General features: G+C 36.2%; 1 long non-coding RNA gene across 1 annotated transcript in view; it reads left to right on the top strand.

Annotated features, from left to right (window-relative positions):
- The window catches only part of LOC144287493 (uncharacterized), a 78,960-nt gene extending 53,063 nt beyond the window's left edge, over nt 1-25,897 (top strand). The window contains exon 4 of the long non-coding RNA XR_013355278.1: nt 24,948-25,897. This is a non-coding gene — a long non-coding RNA (uncharacterized LOC144287493). The remainder of the gene's footprint in view (nt 1-24,947) is intronic.

The following is a 25,897-nucleotide window of genomic DNA, read 5'->3' as shown; positions in this document are numbered from 1 at the left end:
ATAAAACAAACGCTTGCTTTTGAGAATTAAAAGCAAAAGAGATTGCGTCTTCTCAACTGTCTTGTGGTCAACAGCATGACGTCCAATCTGAGAATTTTTGTTGTAGAATTTCATTATTGTGGTCCATAATTTTCTGGTAAATCACTATCCACTGATCAATAGGTTGCCAACAATGAAGACTAAATTGAAGGCTGACTTGGAGGACTCATTAATGGAGCCTATTCTTCCAGTTTTATGCCATCTAGCTTGAATATGAATCTCCTTTACCACTGGGACTTTTTTCACTTTGCATTTTTCAATTACACAGCGTGTCATATAAATCATCTTAATTAATTAGGGACAACAATTTGCCATAATCATTTCTTCAGTCTCATGTTTGAAGTCCCAGGGAAACTTTTATTTTTCCTACATCTGCCAGTGTAATAGAACTTACTGGTAGTGATTCCGAATAAGCAGGAATTTATTTTTCCAGAAAGATAGGTGTGGGGAAGGCTGCAAGAACGACTGTGTTAGCTTTACCTTTTTTTCCTTTTTTTAAAGTGGCTGACTCATAAATTAGGAACTTGATTCTCTCTCCCTGGATTTGGATGGTTTCCTAATGAGCAGAAGGGCTGTTTTATTTATTTATTTACTAACCGATGTGGATTCAAACCCTTGATAGCACGTTAACACCTTAGTGACTGCAGTATATTAGCATGACAGGCACACAGTGCTGGTTTGGTTACCAGGGAAAAACTTTTTGCCTCATCTCCATTCAAGTATTGAACCCTGAGCCAAACATATGCTCTCTATTTTTGCCAGGTTATCATTACATTTTAGCACATAGAATAAATTTGATACTGACTAAAATTGAATGCTACTATAAAGTAAATAAATGTACTTTCTTTTCCACAGCAGTTAAAAAAATGAAACAAAACTATAGCTTCCTTTCTAAAATATCTAAACATGTCTATCTGAGCAGCAGCCAAATAGTGAAAACTCTATCTTTTTTTAAGATGTGTAATAACACACCCAGTAAATTGTTTAAAAGTCAGAATTTGGATTAATTACATAGTCTTTGGATTAGTATTAATGTTTGATCTTAGATATGTATTCATCTAATTGCTCTGAAATTTTATTTTATTGTGATGTGCATGACAACATATTTTACATTCTCTAAGAGCCACTAAGAGCCATTATGGTTAGGTTTGATGGTAAGTGTTATTTTTACTTAGCGAGTACAAATGGATGTGTACAGGAAGTGAAGGGAGTTGTCCAATATCACATACAATCACACAAAAGCTATACCACTGGAGATAAGAACATCTAGAACTTACTGTCAAAGCATAGCTAAATAAACACACACTTGTGATCTCATTTTTTTTTTCCTGCACTCACATGATTGCTTCACCAAAGAAGCAAGAGAATAAGAGAATCATTTGCTGCCTTCACAGGCCTTCAGGCAAAGGGAGTAAAGTGATAATTACACACAGTTTATATAAAGAGTCAGTCCAGTCTTCCTGGTAGGCAGAGTAGGTGCTCACATATGTTGTGTGATTTGAGAGAGAGAAAAATTTCTCCTTGTTATGTATCCTCTGGGCTGCTTGTATCAAGGGTAGACAGCTTCAACAAAGGGTGAACTCTCTTCACAGTTTTCTATCACTCCTCATTGCAAGTCACCCTGGAGAGCACTCCAGTCCCCTACCCCATCGACTCTGCCTTTGTCTGGTTTGGTTTGTCCCTGGCTCTCAGATCAGGTTCTCCTTCCTCACAAGATCTTCTCTTTGCCCTCACTGTGACCTTCAGCGAAAAATGAGTTTTACATTTTTAAATAGTTGGAAAAAAGGATCAAAAGGTAAACATTTCATGATATATGAAAAGTATAAGAAATTCTAAATTCAGTGCCCATAAATAAAATCTTTTGTTTACACATTGTCTATGGCCACTTTTGCTATGTAATGACAAAGTCAAGTAGTTGTGATATTTCTGTGTAGCACCAAAGCCTCAAATATTTCCCATCTGGCCCTTTAAAAAAAAAGAAGTTTGCTGACCTCTGCCCTAGACTCCACAATCAAGTAAACTGATGCCCTTAAGTGCTCATAGCAGGACAGTGGCTAACTGTATATCTTCTCTACTACAGTTTAAGCTTCATGGGGTAAGCTTATTTTGCTCAATATAATATCTCCAGCACTTACAAGAGAATGCCAGAGCATGCAGTAAGTGCTCAATAATGAGATGTCAAATTAACCCTTCCTAAGAATGTTCTAAGAATGACTTTGTAAATAATATGATTTATAATGAGTTATTCCTTTATCAGTCAGTTAAAAATTATTTTGTGGGTAATTCTGTACCTGGTTAAAACAAACAACAAATAAACCAACCAACTACAGATAAAACAGGTGGTAATTTCAAAAAGAGCTATTACCTAGAGTGAATCTATATTATTTCTTATCAATGACCAAGTGAAACAGGGTTAATATTAGGTATAGGATTTTTTTTTTTTCATTTATTCCAATCACCCCTTTTTGAGGATTGAAGGAAGAACTAGAATTTAGTGTTAGAAGTTAGTGTGTATTTCTGGCTATCTTGGAGAGTCTTCTAATTAAAATACTGTTTTACCCCTTAATAAACACAGAGATTACAACTTTTCTAGATTCATGACATTGTTACTAACACACAGAAAGAAGATGCATTGGTCTGTAACTGACTTGTAGGATGGCTAAGTGGCCACAAAACATGAAACCTAAAGGTAGTAGATACTAACTGTGTTAGTTTGTAAAGGCTGCCATAATGAAGTAACCCAGACCAGATAGTTTCAATAACAGAAATCTATTTTCTTACAGTTCTGGAGGCTAGAAATCTGAGATCAAGGTGTGGCAGGATCAATTTCTTCTCAGGCCTCTCTCCTCACTTTGTAAATGACCATATCCCTGTGTCCTCACATCTGCATACATATCCTATTCTCTTCTTAAAACGACATTGGTCATATTGGATTAGGGCCCACCCCAACGACACTTTATCTTAACTACCAATTTAATGACCCTCTCTTCAAATACAGTCACATTCTGACATTCTGGGGATTAAGGCTTCAGCATATGAATTTGAGGTGGACACATCTGAGCCGATAATGCCAACTAAAATGTTCAAGAAAATCTTCATCTACAGATGTTTGTCGAGCCCAGAAAAGAGCACACCAGTAAACCACACCCAAACTCTACTACTTGGGATAACAATCTTTCTGATAAAGAAGAAATATATCTTGGACTTTAATGTGCAATACAAAAATAGGTTTACTAATTCAGGTTTATAGTTTTTGTTCATATTTGCCCTCCTTGCTCAAGTAATTGATTCTTTGATAAGCAGTATCCTAGTAAATGTAATGGTAGCCTATCAACATGCACAGTATCATATCATTTCCAAGTATCTAAGTAACTTTAGTGCCTCAATGAAATACTTTGGTTCAGTATATTCACTCTCTTATTCATCATGACATTTAAATGACATGGTTGTGTGAGGTCACTCAAAGGCATGATTAAGGGAGGGATTTACTGAATAACTCTCTTCAGTGGGACTTTACTTTTGTTGGCATTAGCCCTTTGCCATGCAGATATTTTTCCTAGAGGATGACTTTTCTCTTTTCTCTGCTCTTCAGTCCCTGGGGCTTGGGTCTGATTTGGACTGAATACTGTAGTATGAACTCAAAGCATTCTGAACACCTTTTGATTTGCTAGAATTGCTTCCATAAAGTTTACATTGATATCAAGTTGACCTACCTGTTTCCCAAAGTTTGCAGTTAGTTTCAAAGAATGTATAACTAAACTTCAAACTTCTAATAAGGTCCTTCCAAAACCTTGAAATTTAAAGCTTTCTTCTATCTCCTTTCTCAACAAAAAAATCCTTATTTCTTCTCTCTCTTTCAATATCTCTTCTGTTTGGAGACCTAAAATAGTTCTTAGAAGAATTCTGAGGCTTAGATGTTTTAGTAGGCCTCTAAAATGGACACATTTTCAATTATGCCCAGAAACTACCCACCAATGTGTCAATTATCCAAAGATGTTTTCTTCCTTCCTCTTTCCTGTCCTTTTCCTCCTTCTTTTAAACAAATTTATGTTTTTTTAAGAAACCCATGTTTCTTATTTCAGACAATTGTTATTTCATTTACTGATTCTAATATGTAATTAAAATATGTGAAAAGAAGAATTATGGGTAGGATACACATGAATACATGCATGGCTAGTACACAGACCGTATTGGAATACTGAAAATTAATAGCAGTGAAGGGTTTGGAAGGGGCTTGAACTCTGTGGCTTTTTAGTTTGTTTTTTTGTTTGTTTGTTTGTTTGTTGGTTGGTTTTTTGTTTTTGTTTTTGTTTTTAATGAGACAGCTCTAACTCAAATACAGCAAAATATGATATCTGTTTAACCTGTGTGCCTATTATATTATGTACTTTTCTCTATACTTGAGTTCTTTTGAGCATGAGAGTTGAACTGCATCCTTCATTATCTTTCCTTGACTTTGGGCCATCTCTAAAATCTCTCCTGTGCCAATGACTGGAGCACCATTCAGTGTTGCTGCTGGACTGAATGAGTGGTCAGTCTATTTGGGCTTTCCTGTGAGTTGTATTTTTTTTTTCTTTTGGTCATCAATAATTCTGCCAATGATAACATTGTGTCTTTTAAATGGAGAGAAATGAGTTTGCCAGGAGGGACATGGTGGTTCTAATGAAGGCGGATGAAGCGATTATGTCTCATAGAGTCAGGACTGACCACCAATAGTTATCTTCAGTTCTCAGGGTGAATCATGAAGGTTTTCTAATATTGACTCAAGAATAATCCCGCTTTGTTACACAATATTTGAGATGGAAACTGTTAGCATGAAGTTCATTCCACAACAAACATTTCTCCCTCCAGTACCTACAGAAGCCCTTCCTTCATGGTCTTAAATGGAACCTTCCTTGCAGTCTTTGTTTCTAGACATGCCACTCTGAACAACTATCTGTGCCCTTTCTTGTCTTCTAACTGTAATGACTACTCTCACCCTGATATAAAGCTGCATTATGTTGTTAACTTATGCCCAACACAAGTCTGTAAGTGGGATGCCAATGATTAGACAAGAAATGTAAACTTTTTTTTTTTAAATAAATCTGGCATTTTCTTGATTAGCAATGGAGAAAGACTCCAGGCTTTACCACTTGGGCTTAGCACCCTGAACTCTAACTTAGAGTTATATTATAAATCTTTTATTATTATTATTTTCAATCCTGGGTAGATAGTAGGTCCCTAGAAGTATTTGTTCATTGATAGATTCAATGTCATAAGTACATATATTCTTTCTTAAATAATCACCAATATTTCTTTGCTTTGTTCACTTTATATTGAACATACATGTCATCTTAGGATGTTTTACATACAAAATTTAATGTAAAATTTCAAATAAGATTAAAATAATAGTACTAGTAGCAGACATGGCCTAAAAATAGAATTTGAAATTTTGTTCTTGAATAAGTTTAAGTTGTATAAATGCCATGTTAAGTGTTAAGAGTGAGTAAGTGGGTGGCTTAGCGGTTAAGCATCTGCCTTCAGCCCAGGGCGTGATCCTGGAGTCCCAGGATTGAGCCCTGCATCAGGCTCCCTGCATGGGGCCTGCTTCTCTCTCTGCCTCTCTTCTCTCTGTGTGTCTCTCATGAATAAATAAATAAAATCTTAAAAAATAAAGAGTCAGTAAAAGTGAGTAAGTGAACAGGTAGTATAATTTATTTATCTGGAAGTTTTCAATACAGATGATAATTCTAGAATAAATTTTTCTTTTTATTGGGAAATCAGAAGATTAAATATGAAGAAAATGTGCACTTTTAAACAGTCCTTTCAAAAAGCATAAGTAAAAAAACGAATACAGATTTTATTATTGCATTTTAAAATATTGACTCATCTGTGGTTAAATCTTATTTTCTCTGAATCAGTCCTCTTGATAGTCTGGCATTAAGATTTGCAACAAAGACTTTAAATTGTTTTGCTTTAAATGGATAGGAACATGGAAACTGAAATAAAAGCCTTTCTTCAAAGCCCATGAAGCATGAAACCATAATAGAATTCAATCTTATTTACTGAACACTCTCTCAATGCTGATTTATAGGAGCTTACGTTTGTTCAGTTTATAAAATTATGATTTTGGTGAGCCTGAGTTGTCCCAAAGACTTTCAAAATCATTGTTCTTTTGAATGAAAAATTAGTCATATGATTGATATTTCACTTAAATGATTTCTTGGGAGCTTGGGTGACTCAGTGGTTGAGCGTCTGCCTTTGCTCAGGGTGTGATTCCAGAGTCCCTGGATCAAGTCCCACATCAGGCTCCCTGCATGGAGCCTACTTCTCCCTCTGCCTATGTCTCTGCCTCTCTCTCTGTGTCTCTCTCTCATGAATAAATAAATAAATAATCTTTTAAAAAATGATTTCTTAATGTTCTTAATAATATGAGTAATTGACACAAGGCTGTCCTATCTATGAGATGTAGTCCTTTTCAGTACTCTTCCTGCCTCATGCATCTAAAATATACTAATCAATGAGCCAAAGTAAAGTCATCTTTATTTTGTTTTTTCTATTGAACTTCAAAATTATGACATACTGGGAAAAAAGGTATTCTAGAGATATATTTAACAAATACTTGTAAACTCACTATTTGGCTTTAACAAACCTTAACATTTAAAAATATTTGCTTCAAGGCCAACAGATCATAAGCCTGCTAGGTTTTTGAGAGGAACATACTGCCAAGAACATAGTGCTAAATCATGGACTATTTCATATATAAAGCAACCTTTGAGCCCCTAAGAAGAGTCTTCTCGAATGCCAATCTCAGGGGCACCTGGGAGGCTCAGTGGTTGAGCATCTACCTTCGGATCAGGTCATGATCCCAGGGTCTTGGGATTGAGTCCCACACTGGGCTCCCTGTAGGGAGCCTGCTTCTCCCTCTGCCTATGTCTTTGCCTCTTTGTGTCTCTGTAGAATAAATAAATAAACAAAATCTTAAAAAAATTAAAAAATTAAAAAATATTTCCTTCAGACCATGTTTCTGATTCCTCACGTTTGTTCTTGGGTTTTATTATTATGTGGACATATACCTAAAAGCAATGCTTTGCAGGTTTTAAAGTTTTATATGAATAGATTTGTATATCTTACTGTAGCCTATTTTTTAATGTACATTTAATAGATACAGTTCTACTTCATTTATCCCCACTTTGTAATATTGTACTTATTTTATAGTTCAGATTGTTTAATTTATTCTACTGTTGATGAATATTTAAGTAATTTATAATTTTGTGAGTAAATCATTATCATTGTAAAAATTATTTGTACATACCAAGGGTTTTTTGGGAGGGTAGGGATATAGTGGAGAGTTCTATTCCTAGAAGTGGAGTAATTATAACAACAACAACAACAAAGTAATTATAACAGTTTCTATTCTAAGCGATAAACTTTTGAGAATTACCATTTTCAAATATTCTTGACAACATTTGATATTGGTAGGCTTAACATGTTGCCAATTTGAAAGATTGCATCTTCTTATTATTTCCCTATGTATGGGCCTGATTATTTATGACTTTTGAATATACATATTCTCTCTCCATATATAATCAACTTTTTATTTATAAGAATTATAGCTATTCAAAACTTTGTCCATTTTATCTTTTTTGGTTGTTTTATGTATTCCTTATATTCATTTTTATGCTTAGAATTATTTTTTCACAATTATTATTTTTACATTTTACTGGTAGCTTATTTTGCTGTTCAAGATATTTTTGTTTCAATGCTATCAAAGTTATCAATAGGGACTCCTGGATGGCTTAGCGGTTGAGCATCTGCCTTCGGCCCAGGGTATGATCCTGGAGTCCCAGGATTGAGTCCCACATCAGCTTCCTTGCATGGAGTCTGCTTCTCTCTCTGCCTATGTCTCTGCCCCTCTCTCTCTGTGTCTTTCATGAATAAATAAATAAAATCTTTTAAAAAAAAGTTATCAATACTTTCCTCTGATCTTTGTGCTTTTATGAAATTTGTGTCTAGGAAATCTTTTTCTAGCCCAACATCATATTCAATATTGTCCTATATTTTCTTCTAAAAGATTTAAATTTCAGCTTTTTGCATTCATAGGTTAAATTCACTTCAAACTTAATTTTTTATACAGTGTGAAGTAGTGTTTTAATTTACATTTTCCCACATAGAAAAATATTGTCCCAGCAGTTTATTTAAAAGTTCTCAGTGACTATTAATGCCATGTCTGCCATATATGTCTACTTGTGTGGATCTATGTCTGAATATTCAAAGGGCGGCTGCTATCAAAATGTCTGTTTAGGTCCTTGACGTGCCTAAGAATCAATAATTAATTTTCAGATTATTGGTTTATGGCTACATTGCTTGGCATTGACTTCTTCATGTGTTCCTCAATTCCAGCTTATTCTGTTTCAGGTTCATTTTGTCCATGTCATTTTTGAGCTTAGTTAAATTTACTTAATTTTTTTCTTTCATATTTTTGTTCATTACTGTGAGTCAGAAATCTTATATAGTTATTGCTTGAACCAAATTATGATCACTTGAGGCTGATCTCAGATGAGTATTGTCATATATTACACCCAGCTTTTTCTCTAAGAACATCTAAAAAATGCACAGGAATGCCACCCTCTTCCCCCTCCCTGCCCTCATCTTACTCCTACACATTCCTCTTGTGGCATCAGCATTTTGCTAGACATGCTGTTCTCTGCTGTTGACTGCCATGGCCCTCACTGCTCTTTGGGGGAAGGTACAAAGTGGTTTTTTTCCTGAGCATGCTCAGGTTCTCACTGCATAGCCAAGAGTAGTCATGGTTAATACTCTGGAAGTTTTCAAGAGGATGAAAGAGAACTTCACAAGTCTGTGATCATGGCTTGGAATCTCTCTCTCTCTCTCTCTCTCTCTCTCTCTCTCTCCTTTTAGAGAGGGAATGAGAGAGGGAGGGAAAAGGTAGAGGGAGAGAGAGAATCTTAATCAGGTTCCACACACAGCACAGAGCCCAACTCGGGGCTGGATCTCACAACCCTGAGATCATAACCTGGACCAAAATCAAGAGTCAGATGCTTCACAGACTGAGCCACCCAGATGCCCCTTGGGATCTCTTTTCAGGCATTTCTCTGCCTCACTCTGGGTCTAACTCCATGATGCCAGAGCTGCCTTACTTTCCATCATAGAGGTGTTCTGCTTATCTCCATCCCATGGAATTTAAGATAGGAGCTCTGGGGACTCCTAGGAAGATGAGAAATTTGCAATCCAGCATGGCATGGCTTCTAGAGTCTCTAGCAAAGAATTGGTTTCCTTGTCCTTTCCAGCTTCTAGAAGCTACTTGCATTCTTTGACTTGCAGTACCTTCTTCCATGTCCAAAGCCTGCAGTGGTGGGTTGAGTCTCTCTCACGTCATACTGCTCTGACACTGCTTCCATTGTCACATCTTCTTCTCTGGTCCTCTTCTACATTTAAAGGAGCCCTGTAATCTCATCAGATCCACTTTGGCAATCCAGGATAGTTTCCTTATTTTAAGGTCAGCTGCTTAGCAACCTTAATTCCCCCTCATCATGTAACAAAACATATACATGGGCTCTGGGGATTTGGACCTGGACATCTTTGGGAGCCATTATTTTACCCACTGCAGAGACAAACCGTGCTCTATGCCCAGGATTATAATGTCTGTAAAAAGGTCTGAGAATATGATTGTTTAGTATCAGTACTAAAGTACCTAAATTTAGTATATTTACCAAATTCTATGTTGTTTTAAATATCTTTACATGTGAGACATCCCTAGCTCTGTCCAGGTGGGCTGAGTAAATGTCTATAGCTGATGGCCATAAGTTGAAGGTAACATCAGATCATTATGTCTTTCAGATTTCAGGGTCTCCTCACCTGTCATCAGTAGGTAGCTGCTTCGGCAAGAGAACCTATACATACCTCCTCAGAGCAAGACACAATACACATGTAGAAGCGGTCTAGATCGCCTTTTAGGAAAGGATATACATGTATCAGAAATAAGATTTGCAGAGAACTACAGCTCCTAACAACACACCCAATTTAGAACTTTAAACTGAACAACCAGCCATTATGTTTGTAGGATTTATATTTGATTTAATTCTTTGTACCTGGCTCTTCCCTAAGGCCATGAATGGTGGTTGTTCATTTTCCTTCTTTCCCTAAACTATCCACTTCCAATGTTATGGGTTTTTTTTTACAGTACAATGAAAAAATCTGTTCCAAAATTATATTCAAGTCTTCATTTTGGAAGAGAGAAGACAACTTACATTTAAATGACAGTATTTTTTTTTTTTTGCTTAAAAATTATTGAGGTACTATTTACGGTGTACCCAATACATATATATACCTATACATATGTGATAGGTTTTTAAGCCTTCTAAAAATTGTAAATACCTGCTTTCGTTCTCTATCTATGTCTAGACCACAGGCTCTGAACATGTCATCTATTTATATCCTATCTTACATTTCTCTACCTTAAATATTGTTAAAAAGACTTGCCAATGAGTCGACACCATTTCTGTTCTCCTCTTAAAACCCTATCTACTCTCTCCTCAAGGTTGTATAAGCTTCTTTCATACCCTGTAAGGTTTCTCTCTCACTTCCAGCTTTTCCTCAAGTGAGTCCATTTTGCTCATTCAAGCTATTTTTTTCCCTTTAATGCCCAGCCTGAGCTGCTATCTTTTGTCATATTAAAACCAAATACTAGGAATACGTACGTACCAAGAATACATTTGATCTAGCTGCCTTTCTCTTTTTGCCTCCCACAGAAGCTATAAAGAACAGTTTATCTTAATTGTCTAAAAATATAAATTGCATGAGAGCAAGGATTGCATCCTTTTTACATTCTGTAACCTTCAAACAATTGTGTATAGAAAATGTTGAAGTGCTCAATTAACAAATGAATCAAAGCACTACCATTTCTTCCTTAAATGTCACATATTTTTACACAGCTAAAAATATTTTTCTGTGGTCTTGGCATTTTGTATGTGACATGGCATCTGCTCTAAAAGTAACAATAGAATTATAACAGACCTCTCAACTGCTATTTTCAGTAAACTATTTTGTCATTGTAAAATCTTTTGTTAAAATGCAAGAAAAGATAATTATTCTTTTTATCTTAATACCATTGTGAATAAAAATGCAGGGTACTTACAATAGAAAAATTATCATTGAACTGTCTAATGAGGTTGAGTGGAGGCATTTTTTTTAATGTGTTAATCCTCTTGGGACCACTTTTTTTTTTTTTTTTTTTGCCCAAGTTATTTCTGCCTCAATAACTTAAACATTGCTGCTCTGACCATAATCTGTCCTTCAGGCTTTTCTTTTAAGGGGCACAAATACAAAATCACTTCCTTTCCTGTGTAAATAGAAACTTGGCACTGCAGATATATCTGAATAACAGATTACCTAAACTGCCCCTGGGAAGCCTGGCACAACAGAATCAGACACAGGGACAGACAGTGACATTTGTTGAGGTTTTACAAGATTAAAACCCAGGCCCCCAAGTATTTTAATATTTCAGTTGCAGATCATCAAATTCAGTAAAAATCAAACAATGAAAAGTGATCAACTTCATTTGTATATGATGCCAAATAAATGCCTGGATTGCTTTTACTCCTATAAAACTAATGGGTTGGTTAATTAATTAGTAGGTTGCTTGCCAAATCGTAGAAACACAATACAGTTGATCTCAGAATTATGATTATAGAGATAAGAAAAGTAAATAGAAAATAGCTAATTAAACAGGGTAATTATGTGTTTAAAAACTGTGCTGGGAAATCAATCAGTTTCTTACCTGAGTGCTGGGGATGTGTCAGTATCAACTGAGTTTGCCATACAAATCCTTGGTTTCTAGTTTACAAAATGCCTCTTCCAATTTTTCTTTTTATTTGTTTTTAATTTTTAATTTAAATTCAATTTGCCAACATATAGTATAACACCCAGTGCTCATCTGGTCAAGTGCCCTCCTTACTGCCTGTCACCCAGTTGCCCTATTCCCCCGCTCTCCTCCCCTTCTGCAGCCCTTTGTTTATTTCCCAGAGTTAGGAGTCTCTCATGGTTTGTCTCCCTCTCTAATTTTTCCCTACTTAGTTTCCCTCCTTTCCCTTATAGCCCTTTCACTATTTCCTATATTCCACATATGAGTGAAACCATATCAGTTTTTCTCTTTTTAAACAGTAAAACTGAAAGTGAGAATCAATAATTCTCATTTTCTCCTTTTCAAAATGATAACATCTTTCCTTTGATTTATGTAGAAGTTATCTCCCTAAAGTGTTATACACATGAGCATGTGTATTTGTATTGTATCTTCTTCTCCGTTTACTTCATCTTTAAAATCTATGCAAATATTTCACTCTGCTCCATAACTTAATCTTTATTTGTGTTTCCGTGAAAATACTGGTTTTCCCTCAAACTTTGAGTAAATTTGATTCTCCACAATAAAGCCCCTATGCTGCGATCTTGTCTTCTACCATCACAATCTGGGGCAGGTGTCTTCTGGATGGGCTCTTTCTCAGCAGAGTCCTCAGCACAGGAGCCTTCTCTCTCACACCAGGGGGTAGCGGGTAGCAGCCAAAATTTGACTGCCTTTGGAAAATGGAGCCATGACAGAGGAGGAGGCTACAATTGGTTCTATATTTAAAGGTTTACAGATTACCTTTTGTCTGTTTAACAGATAATTAAAATGATCATTCATATACAAAACAAATTTTTGATTTACCCATTCTTTCAAAAATCTTCTCCTTGCCTAGATTTCTCTGAGTCAGTGGAACTACTCAAGTCTTAGAATCTCTCTTCCCCTGACACCCCACATCCACTCCATTTGCAGAGACTGTCATCTCTGCGTCCTACACCCACCCCCTTCTCACCAGCCTCACTACCACTCCTAATCCAGCAACCTGAAATACTTTTCCTCCCTCACTTCACTCCAGTCCATCTCAAACAGTCTTCCTCAGACACAGCTTCCCTGATTATCTCCCTGAAAAAGGGCCCACGCTCTTTTTCTAAGCTCTCACATTTATTGCTTTTCCTGTTAATAAACAGCTTCCCAGTTCATCTCATTGTTTCCAGTTTTACGCCCTTACAAAACATTGTCTTTTTAGCTTCCACAGTGATCCTCCACCAAATAGAGAGCAAAATCCACAACCCTTGCTGTGTTTTTTACTGAGTTGACTGCTAATCCTGGATTTAGTTTGTTGGTTTCTCAGAGAGGTCTTCTCTGTCTTCCCTGGGAGTAGTGTCCTTAAGACACCACTTTATCTATGCCCCAAGTAACTCTGTAATACATAGCCCTGTTTTATTTTCACTAGATCTCAAATCCTAATGCAAATACCTACTACTTTGTTTTGCTTTATTATTCAATTTTGTGGTGTTGGCTCTCCCAAGAGAATAAAAGCCTTACTTATTTCATTCAGTAATGCAAATCTAATGCCTTGTGTCTCGCTCTATAATAGGTGCTTCATAAATAACTGTTGAATGAATAAATGAGTTGATTATGATTCAGTAAAGCAGGAGGGTATGCCCTTTAAAAGTGGTTTGGGAACACAAAAAGACTCAATCACAGGAGTATAAAACAAAGCAGAGAAATGGTCTATCACATGTTTTGGGGGTTTGTGCTTATTTTTTTGTTTTATTTGTTTCACATGGAAATTCTGGAAGTGTATTAAAAGACCACTAAACTCTGTCAGAGATGTATGTATCTTATGATATTAAAAATGAGTAAAGTACTTATATTTAGAGATGACCACATATGTAGCTTTTTTATCTGAATGCTGGCAAAAGCTTTGTGTGAGACCAATAACCCCATTTTACAGGTGAAGAAGGTAGAGATTGGAGAACCACCCAGGACACACAGCCTGTTACAGATCTGAACTGAATCAAACTTTTCTAAAAGCTATATACTTTCCATTACATCATATACCGACCAGATTTTGTTTCTTGCAGCTCTGGGAGAGTCACAACTGCATTGGGCCACAACTTCTTCAACAACAAAGAGTGAAAACTAGCCTTGTTTTACAGGATGGTACAAATTTAATCAAGATGAGGTACCTGCTGTGCACAGTACAGGTTTGACACAATGGGTACAAAATTTCGTTGAAATCCATAAGCTACCAGATATAAAATAGTGATTACTTTAAAAATCAGCAAGATAAGTTAACATAGAAAGTACTATATTATTATCTGACTTAAAGCTGTAATTGAATTTATTGTAAAATCTAGAGTAAATGCCGATGCAACAAAACATTCCAGAAATAGAAAAGCCAGGCTTTCCTTTTCTTTTTTGGCTTAGATGAATCAGCCTGTATATGCCCAAAAAATCCTTTTGGTCTTACAGAGGCCAGGGTACCTTATAACTGCCATCTTGGCCCAGTGTCCTAGGGGTTGAATAGGAAACTTGGAGAGTTTTGTGGATGATGTCAAAATATTTCTCTTGTTTGGGAATATTCAGAATCCTTTCATAGTATTCTTAATAAGTTTGGTGGATATTATGATACTCTGTTAAAGATACTTGACTTTGCTGATAGCAATTGAGTATGCACCCTAGAATTTCATTTCATTCCCTTTTAAGAGGTGCACAAAGATATACTTGGTTAGCATGAAAGAAACTCATCTTATTTATTTATTTATTTATTTATTTATTTATTTATTTAAAGATTTTATTTATTTATTCATGAGAGACACAGAGAGAGAGGCAGAGACAGAGGCAGAGGGAGAAGCAGGCTCCCTGCAGGGAGCCTGATGTGGGACTCCATCTCCGTCTCCAGGATCACGCACTAAGGTGAAGGTGGCACTAAACTGCTGAGCCACCCAGGCTGCCGTTCATTAATAATTTTAACATAATTAATGTTCTTAACTATAAAAGCTAGTGACATAATTATAGCCACCATTTCTTGAACACTTAGTGTGTGCCAGATATTTTACATTTATTATTGCCAACATCCCACCAACCATGCAAGATAGATATTATTAAATGTTAAATGATTTGCTTGAGGCCAGACAGCTAGGAAGATCAGAGAACTAGGATTTTAACCCAGTCTTCTCTGATTTCAAAAATCTTATTTTTTCTCTCATTCCACTGTATCTCATTCATCGTTTCATTCATTGAACAAGATTAATGCCTATTATGTAGCAGGCACTGTTGGAGATATTGAGTAAAACAAAGTCACTGTTCTTATGGGGCTTATAGTATAGTTGGGCAGAAAAGAAATAAGCCAATATATCACATAATATAAAATCTATAACATAACATAATATAGCATAACATTAGAATGGTATTACATATGTGGTTATATGAGCTATAAAGTCAAAACAAAATAAGGGAACAAGCCAGGAAAGTATGTTTGGTAAGCAGGTCAGAGAATGTCCTCAGACTGGCTCCTTTAGGACTTTGTTGGCCACAAAAGGGATCTTGATTTATATATCAAAAGTTGCTTTTAAAAATAGCAACTAATAGACCAGAGAATCCAGACGTCTCCAATAATATATTCTGCTTTGGACAGAACTAATTAAATCATTAATTTACATATTCTTTCAGGAAAAGTTTATGCAGAACATTTTATATATCAGGCATAGAGACAGTGCTAGGGCTAAAAAGATGAATGAGACATAATCCCTTTCCTCAAAAGGAAGGCAGAAAGGCAAACAGAAATTCTTGAATAAATTTTATGCAAAACATGAAGTTCATTCAAAAACATTTAATGAGATTCCATTACGCCCCAAATCCAACCACTATGTGAGACATTGAGGAGGTATGACCTCAAGAGAAAGGATTCTGGAGGGAGCTACAGAGCTGTGTTCAGAGAAGACAGGTGATGTTACCTTTAAGGAATGAATAAAAGTTTGCACAAAGACTAGTGAGATGGTCTAGGTAGAGAAGATGGCAAATAGGAGAGCAAGGAATTGGTATATACAGGAACAGTGAGAAGACCTGGATGCTGGAGTACAGGGTTCAGGAGGGGGCAGTGACGAGAGATAAAATAGAAGGTGGGAGTTGACCCTGAAAGATACAGTATTTAAAGTGTGGATTCAGTCAGTGGACTATGATGAAGGACACTTTTTAGTCTCCTTCTGTCCTGTTTTCATGGAGAAGAACTTGTCCCATCCTGTCCCTCTATCCCTTTCACACTCTTGGCCAGAAGTGTGTTCATCAGGGGAAGATGAATTTGGGGCTGACTATGCACAGTTCACACTGCTCTTCCACAGGTGTGCTCACAGGAGCGTGCTCTGTCCGCTGCTACTGGCCAGTGGCTGGGTGGGAAAACCTGTCTAATTTAGAGGTAAAGTATTAGAAAAGCCATTTGCCATGAATCTAAAGTCACATCTCGGGGTGCCTGCGTGGCTCAGTCAGTTAAGTGTCTACCTTCAGCCCAGGTCATGATCCTGGGGTCCTGGGATGGAGCCCTGCATCTAGGCTCCCGGTTCATCAGTGAGTCTGCTTCTCCCTCTCCTTCTGTGCCTCCCCCACTTGTGCTCGATCACTGTCTTGCTCTCTCATGTTCTCTCTCTCTCAAATAAATAAATAAAATCTTTAATATAAAAAAATAAAGTCACATCTCTCAGTCACCTTTATCACCAATAAAGCTGACATTTCTATGCCCTGCACACTCAATTGTTTTCTGTTCTGAGAGAATTTACTTATTAGGTTTCCTAAAACTTCAACACACCTGTGAGCTCAGAAAAATGGTTACCAAAGATGTATTCATCTTCATCCCCTGAACCTATGAATACATTACCTTACATGGCAAAGGAAACTTTGCACATGTGATCAGAATTAAGGATCTTGAGATGGGGAGATTATCCCAGATTATTTTAGATTACTCCAATCTAATTCCATGAGTCATTGAAAGATGAAAGTCTGACAGTTGGGTCAAAGAGAGATGGAGGAATGGTCAGAGAGACACAACATGGGAAGGGTTTGGCCACATGATGCTGGCTTGGAGATGGAGGAAGGGAGCCACAAACCAAGGAATGTGCAGCCTGTAGATGCTGAGAACAAACTCTAGGGCCACAGCCAACAAGGAAATGAAGACATTGGTCCTATGACCACAGAAACTGAATTCTGCCAACAAGTCAGATGAACAGCAAACTGACTCTCCCCTAGAGTCTAAAAGAAGGAAAGTAGCCTGGCTCATGCCTTAATTTTCCCCCAGTGTGACCTGTGTCAGATTTATGATCTACACAACTGCAAGGTAGCCATTGGTGTTGTTTTAATCCACTCAGTTTGTGGTAATTTGTCATGGCAACCATAGAAAACTAATAAATACAACATCACACGGAGCCAATGGAGGGGGCCGATGGAGGGGTTTTTTGTTGGTGGTGGTAGTGTGTTGTTGTTGTTGTTAATTGAGATACAATTGGCATATGACATTGTGTAGATTTGAGGTATGCAATGTGTTGGTTTAATACTTTTATATATTGCAACGTTATTACTATGGTAGCATTAGCTAACGCTTTTATCACATCACATAATGGTTATTTTGTATTTATGTTGAGAACAGGTAAGATCCAGGCTTAAGGAGCCAGTGAAGATCTTAACACAGGAGGGATGGCATGCTGAGATGAACATGGCAACTCTAATAACCAGCAGAGTCTGAGTTTGGAAATGTTTGTGAGACAGAGTGGGCAGTGTGTGACACTGGCATGCAGGGCTGGGTGAAAGAAAGGGTATTCCAACTTGGGAATTTTTTTTTTTTTAAATAAACTTGCCCAGGGTCAATATCTAGTGAGGGGCAGAGCCCTGGGCTTCTTTTTTTTTTTTTTTAATTTTTTATTTATTTATGATAGTCACAGAGAGAGAGAGAGAGAGAGAGAGAGAGAGGCAGAGACACAGGAGGAGGGAGAAGCAGGCTCCATGCACCGGGAGCCCGACGTGGGATTCGATCCCGGGTCTCCAGGATCGCGCCCTGGGCCAAAGGCAGGCGCCAAACCGCTGCACCACCCAGGAATCCCCAAACTTGGGAATTTGATGGACATTCACACCATTCACCAAGACTGAGACTCCAGAAACAGAAACAAGTTTGTAAGAATAAACTATGAACTCAGTATTGATGTATTAAGATGGAGATATGTAAACCCTGTAGGACAGTCAGGAAAACAAATTGACAAGTTGGGAGCAAGTGCCTAAAGGAAAGTAGAGACAGCGAATGCCTTGGCGTGACTAAGATGATACAAGCTGAGAAACATTTATAGCTATAGATCTAATCATGATTTGGATTGTGATAAAATTATTTTAAACAATTTATGTATTTTTTTCACTACTAAACCAGTCATCTAGAACTCTCCATAAAGGAAATATGGCCAAGGCAAGTTTAGATAAATATATAAATGACTTTCTAGAGGTCACTCAAGAAGGCTGTTCCATTTCATGCCACATCCTAGACATGGGTCTGACATTTTAATTTTTATCAATATTGTATTTCTAGACCTCCAAATCATCCAGAAGAAGTTTAAAACTTTTCACAGAATTCCACTGATAATCCCACCATGTGCCACTCCCAGAATCACACATCTGACACTTTGAATCACATAAGCGTTTAATCAGATCATTGTCCACATTATGTGATTATCTTATTTTAGTTTTTCCCCGAATGCATTCGTACCAAGGAAAATGTTAGTAATTCCCTCTTAGCTTAAAGAGCATTGTCCCCCAAACTGCAGTGTAATCCTTACCTTCCATGTTAAATCCCATTGTTGTTAAAGAGTATGTTTAGATAACATCTCTTTTAAACTTAAAGTTGAAAATTATCTTTATTTGCTGTCTGTGAGGCAAAGATAACCAAACTGTGAGCTTCATTTAACAAAAAACATCAATATAAGTCTTACCTCTGAGTTTCACTGTACAGAATTGGTATTGTTGGGCAAAATGATCAAGAGTTCTGAGTCAGAGACCACACTGCAGATTGGCCATATTATTTCTTTTACATAGCTGAATTTGCAAAAGTGACCCAAGACATAAACCTTCTTAAAAAGAGATGAAATTTTTTCTTATTGACATATAACATTATGTGACATAATCAACATATAACATTATATTAGTTTCAGGTATGCAACATAACAATTCAATATTTGTGTGTCTTGCAGAATGATCGCCATGCTTAGTTTACTTTACATTTGCCACCGTACATAGTTACAAGGTTTTTTTTTTTTTTTCTTGTGGTGAGGACTTTTAAGATCTACTCTTAACAATTTTTCTGTATGCCTACTCTATTGTTGACTATAGTCACCATACTTTGTATTACTTCCCCACGACTTAATTATTTTGATATTTTATGACTTTTAACCCTCTTTACCAATTTCTCCCACCCCCTACCTCTAAAAAAACAGATGAAAGTTTTAAAGTTTTTTTTACACTTTTTATTTTGAAAAAATGATAACTCTAGGAGTTGAAAAATAGAGTGGAGAGTTTCCCTATGCCTATCACCTGGCTTTCCCTAGTGACAACATCTTGCATAATTATAATTTTTCAAAGCCAGGAATTGGCATTAACACAATACAATTAACTAGACTACAGGTTTTACTCAGATTCCAGAGGGTTTTGAATGTACTTATTTTTTGGTGCATGTATATATAGTTCTGTACAATTTTATCACAGGTATAGATTCATATGAGCTCCACCACAGTAAATATAGAGCTCATCACAAAGGAGCTTCCTTGTGGTACCCTTTATAGCTATACCTTCTCCTTCTCCAACACCTGGCAAATACTGATCATTCTCCATTCCTATGGATTTATCATTTCAAGAATGATATAAGTAGACTCATACAGTATACGAAATTTTGATGTTGGCTTTCTTCTAATTCAACATAATTGCCTTGAGGTTCATTTGTTTCTTCATATAATAATAGTTTGTTCCTTTTTATCACTGAATAGTGTTTCATGGTATGGATTACTGCAGTGTGTTTATCCTTCACCTATTGAAGGACATTTGAGTTGTTACAAGTTTGAGGCTATGATAATTAAAGTCATTATAAACATTATGGATAGGTTTTTGCATGAACATAATTTTAATTTCTCTAGAATAAAACTCCAAGAGTATGATTGTTGGGTCACATGGTAAATATGTTTAATTTTATAAGAAACTGACAAATTTCTAGAGTGGTTGTGACATTTTATACTCCCATCAGCAATTTATGAGAGGTCCAGTTTCTCCACATTCTTGCCAGCATCTGGTACTGTCAGTACTTTTCTAAAAAAAATTTTTGTCATTTTAATAGGTTTGTAGTGAAAAAACGGATGGATTATTAATAGTATTGGCTTTTTAAAAGATGTATTATTTGAGAGAGAGAGTGAGCAGGATCTGGGGGAGGGTAGAGGGAGAGAAAGAGAAGTAGACTCCCTGCTGGACACAGGGCTCAATCCCACGACCCTGAGATCGTGATCCTAAGATGATGACTGAGCTGAATTCAAGAGTCTGAAGCTTAACCAACTGAGCCACCGAGGTGCTCCTATTACTGATATTTTTGGAGCTCTGTATAGACACTTGAATGAGTTCTCTAAAGAGCACACAATTTCTTATTCCCATATATGAGTAGAGTGTTTTAGATAACAAGTAAAAGGACAGGAAGTTGGATCTTATCCTTCCATATTTGCAAGTGAAAATTAACACAGGAGTGTAGAAATTTAAGACCATGGACAGCCACAAAGATCTGTTTATTTATAACAGACTCCCTGTTGGAATCCTTGTGGCCAGGCTCAGGGGAGAGCACAATAGAAGTCATAGCTTGATACCTACCTTAATGATCCTTTTTTTTTTTTTTTTGAGAGAGAGAGAGAGAGCCTATGTGTGAGAAAGAGAGAATCTAAAGCAGGATCTATGCCCAGCAGGAGCCACACTCAGGGCTCAATCTCACGATCCTGAGATCATGATCTGAGCTGAAATCAGGAGTCCAATGCTTAACTGACTGAGCCACCCGGGCCCCCCTTAATGATTTAATTCTTGATGTTCAAATGATAATGAGCCCTTAGAGACCATTCCAAAGAGTTCAGCATGCTTGCATTGAAAATGGTTAAGATCTAGAAGGTCTTCTTGGTCTGAAAACTCTGTTACTTATTTGCCAAAAAACAAAAATAGCTATTGGAAAATGCAGTTGAGTACTGCCAGTTTTCTTTATTAAGGAATAATTAATTAGAGTAATGAACTCAAAGGTTATGAATTTTTAGATATTCTGTCTCTTTTAAACACATATATCCTATTTCTTTTTTCGTTTATCCACAAAATTAATGAGCACTTCAACCATTATAGCCCACAAAAATATTTCCACTTGCAAATGATTACACCAAAATTTCCCAATGCCTGTTCTAAGAAGCAATAGTTACAGGCAAAGTTAACAAGCCAAAGAAGAATTTCATGACCAAAACAAATTAGTTACTTTACAACAGATTTTCTCAAAGTCACTATTAAATAGATGAATAGAGGTACAATATGAAACTCCAGAGGTCAATGGAGTACTGAGAACTTCCCTAAAACTTATTTCCACAGAACCTTTAATGACACGGACTAGTGCAAAGACCAGATTAGAAAACCCTGAGTAATATTGATTCAAAATGTGATTAATACACAAATTATTTGCATATCACTTATATTGTTGGAAGGGAACCATCAGAGATACTTTAATTCTTTTTTTTTTTTTAAGATTTATTTATTTGAGAGAGAGTAAGTGGCAGTGGAGGGTACAGAGGGAGAGAGAGAGTCTAAGTGGACTTCATGCTGATCAAAGAGCCTGATGCAGGGCTCGATCTCATGACCTTGATCATGACCTGAGACAAAAACAGGAGTCAGTCGCTTAACCAGCTGCACCACCCAGGCACCCTTGCTTTGATATATATATATATATATATATATATTTTTTTTTTTTTTTAACGTGGTCAACTTCTAAACAAGTCTAGTTCAGATTAGACTGTTCCCATCTTTTATGATTCAATAATTGTTCATTTGATTGCATTAGATGTTGAGAAATATTGTTTATAAAAGCTACAATAGGAAAACAAATAATGCTATATGGCTTTTAGCTATTTAGTTGAAAATTTCAAAACAAGTCAAGATTTTCTTCCTTTGGGAAAAGAAAATTTTAGGAAGAGAAAAGGGAAAAAAAGCAGAAGTCAAATAAGCCAGGTTGATGGAAGCCTAGATGCCTTTTCTTTTGACACATAATAGTTAAGAGAATAAATTTAATCACAAAGTTACACTCAAAAACTCAAGCAAGATAGTGATTTAAGAATAATATTAGAAATTTAAAATTATCAGAAAACATATAAAAATAATCACCATATTGAAAAATAGAAGTGTCATTTTATTTAAGAGGCATTAAAAATAAAAGACGAGGAAATCTGTGCTATTTCTTCCTCTAAGCTGTGAGTAGAAATTCAGAACTTGTATGCACTAATTGTGGGGAGTCTCAATGCTCCTGAATGAACCACATGGAATTGAAGAGAACTGTTGAAGTCCTTGCAGCAGTAGGAGCTTTTGCAAGTCAAGATAAAAACATTTGTCTTTAAGAGGTCTAAAAGCATTAAGGAGTATATAAATGTAAGTTTTCTCCTTCTTGTGGAAAATGGTACAATATAGTGGAGAGGATATGAGCTTTGGATCTATACAGACCAGAGATGGGGTAGTTTAAACTCACTGTGCTTTTAGTTTACTCATTTGTACAATAGGTATAATGATATATATGTGAGAAGATATTTAGAAGATTAAATGAGATGATAAAACAAAAGCTATTAGCATAGTGCCTAGAAAATAGAAGATATACAAAAATGTTTGTTTCCTTTCTTTTTCTTCATGGTGTGCTAAGAGTATGCTATTAGCAATTTTCTGAATACCCTGACATGCATGCTTTCTCATTTGATACAACCATTAGTCATATAAGTGGCTTTAAGTTTGGTTATCTATTTTAAAATGATGTAACTTAGGGGTCCCTGGGTGGCTCAGTCAGTTAAACATCTGCCTTTGGCTCAGTTCATGATCCTGGAGTCCTGGAATTGAGCCCTGAGTCTGGACTCTCTGCTTAGTGAGGGGCTTGCCTCTTCCTCTCCCTTTGTCCCTACCCCCAGCTTTCACTTGCTCTCTCTGTCTCACTTGTTCTCTCTCTCAAATAAATAGATAAAATCTTTTAAAAAATAAAATGATGCAACTTAAATGACATTAAACTAGCAGACTTTAAAATTTGAGCTTAGTTTCCATCTTCCTTCTAAATCTGTTGCATATTTGGAGACCTTTTCCAACCACTGGGAGTTAATAAGGTTAGTGCAACTGTGGAGTGCATCAAACTTGAAGCCACCAATTAGAGTTTGTGATATGTTCAGATTACATCCACTTTGGCTGCACTTCTTGCTGTACAATGAGGAAGGGAAATAGAATGTGTGAATGTATATATAGAGAATTGATCCTCAGAGAGAAATGATAACAACGGACAATATTAGTCATTTTTAACATTAATCATAGATACACAGCAACAAAATGCTTTTATGCTAGATTTTACCGGAGATTTATGAAGAGAGTAGAAATGATTTAAAAGTGTTTATATGAGCTTATACTCTGTATATATGCTGTTCTGGACCATCAATATATAAATGTAAATATACTGTTCTTAAGTGAACCTGACTACTTACCTAATGTCAGTGTTGAGCTTTGACTTGCTTCTGACTATAAATGATTCTTAACCTACACGGAGCCCAAATAGCATGCCACGTCTCAGGATCAGTTTGGGGAAAAGAAAGGAAGAAAACTTTACTACTGTTACTAAGGAAGTGATATTCAGATTGCAAGGGAGATCATTCGAAGGTAGGTACACTAGAGATAATGATGGGAAAAGTCAATATGTGTCACCTAAGAGGGCCAAGTGTCTCCATGGAAGGCCATATTGGTTTGTACTACCAGAGCCTTGGGAACTTGCTGGATATGATGTACCAGGAGCCAGCATGCTGGTCCTATACTTTCCAGATATTTTCCTTTATAAACCACCTTCAAATACAGCTGAATCTCTTCTGTGAGAAACTTACAGGCCAAGGAGCCAATGCAAATCTTTGGAGGTCTGTGTACAGCAACAGATGTATCTTTGTAAAGAATCCTTTTTAAATTGGAATGTAAGCCCCTTTTTCTCCAAATTTAACTGAATCACAAATATAGTATTATTTGGGAATTTGAATTCTTCATATCAATAGTTTCTGTTTTTAACTTTTAATTTTGTTCTTGCTAATTTTACTAGTATTATGAAGTATAATTGGCATGTAATATTTCCTATTAGTTTCAGGTGTATCTCATGTTAATTCAATATTTATAGATTACAAAATGATGCCTACAATAAGTCTTGTTACTGTCTATCACCATACAAAATTATTACAATATTATTGATGGTAATCCCTATGCTGTACATTATATACCCATGACCTATTTATTTCACAAAAGGAAGTTTGTATATCTTTAACTCCTTCTCTTTCACTCATTCTTCAACCTTTCCCCACTCTGAAAACCAACAATTTGTTTTCTGTATCCATGAGTCTGTTTCCATTTTATTTTGTTTATTCATTTGCTTGGCTTATTTTTAGATTCCACAGGTAAGTGAAATTATACAGTATTTTTCTTCTCTAACTTATTTTGCTTGGTCCAATACCATCTAGTCCATCCATGTTGTCTCAAGTGGCAAGATTCCATTCTTTTTATGGCTGAGTAATATTCTATTGTGTGTGTATGGTGTGTGTGTGTGTTTGTATTGATACTACATCTTCTTTACTCATTCATCCATTGATAGATGCTTAGGTTGCTTCTATGTCTTGGCTATTGTAGATAATGCTGCAGTGAATATTGGGGTACATAATGTCTTTTCAAACTGATGTATTTATTTTCTTCCAACAAACACCCAGAAGTGGAATTGCTGGATCATATGGTACTTCTATTTTTTTAAAAAAGATTTTATTTCTTTATTTGACAGAGAGATCATGTTCACAAGCAGGGTGAGTGGCAGGCAGAAGGACAAGGAGAAGCAGGCTCCCCACTGAGCAGAGAGCCAATGTGAGGCTTGATCCCAGGACCCTGGAGTCATGATCCGAGCTGAAAGCAGATGCCTAACCAATGGAACCACCACAGACACCCTGATAGTTCTATTTTTACTTTTTTTTAGGAACCTCCATACTGCTTTCCACAGTGGCTGCACCAATTTTCATTCCCACCAGTAGTGTATGAGGGTCTCCTTTTCTCTACGACCTCACCAACATTTGTTATGTTTCTGTCTTTTTAATTCTGGTCAATCTCACAAATGTGAGATAATATCTCATTGTGGTTTTTGTTACCATTTTTCTGATAACTATAAGAAAAGATGTTGGATATCTTTTCAAGTGCCTGTTGGCCATTTGTACATCTTCTTTGGAAAAATATTTTTACTATTAAAGGAAAAGAATTATGTAAATGTAGTCAGAATGTATATATGGATATATGTAATGACTAATATGCAAATGTATTGAATATATGTTTTTATAATATTTTATAAATATAATTGAATATGTATCATCAAAAAAGAATAATGGAGGGACCCACAGATTAGTTTGGAAGTCTCAAGAGATTGAATGGGCTTCTATTAGATTTACTTATGCAAACATTCCCAAGGATGCATTTGTTGCTTTGAACAGGAGCTGTGTTAAACTAGAGAATTTATTTGGACATTCATTATTATGGACATTAAAAGCCATAATGATACTCAATGTTTTTTATCTTTTCCCAATAGGAAATTAGAGTAAGAGACATATAGAACTCTCTTTTCTTAAAACCAGAAGTTTGCCTTTTAATTTTCACTGCTTCTTAGCCATTTAGCCATGCCTCATCTATATTTCTCAGTAACAGGAGGATGACCCAAATCCAATAAAAAAAGTGATTCTTTGAAGAAAA

The sequence above is a fragment of the Canis aureus genome, chromosome 17 (genome assembly GCF_053574225.1).
Source record: "Canis aureus isolate CA01 chromosome 17, VMU_Caureus_v.1.0, whole genome shotgun sequence".
Classification (NCBI taxonomy): domain Eukaryota; kingdom Metazoa; phylum Chordata; class Mammalia; order Carnivora; family Canidae; genus Canis; species Canis aureus.
The sequence above is the reverse complement of the archived record's forward strand: the minus strand, read 5'-3'. Positions and strand labels throughout refer to the sequence as shown.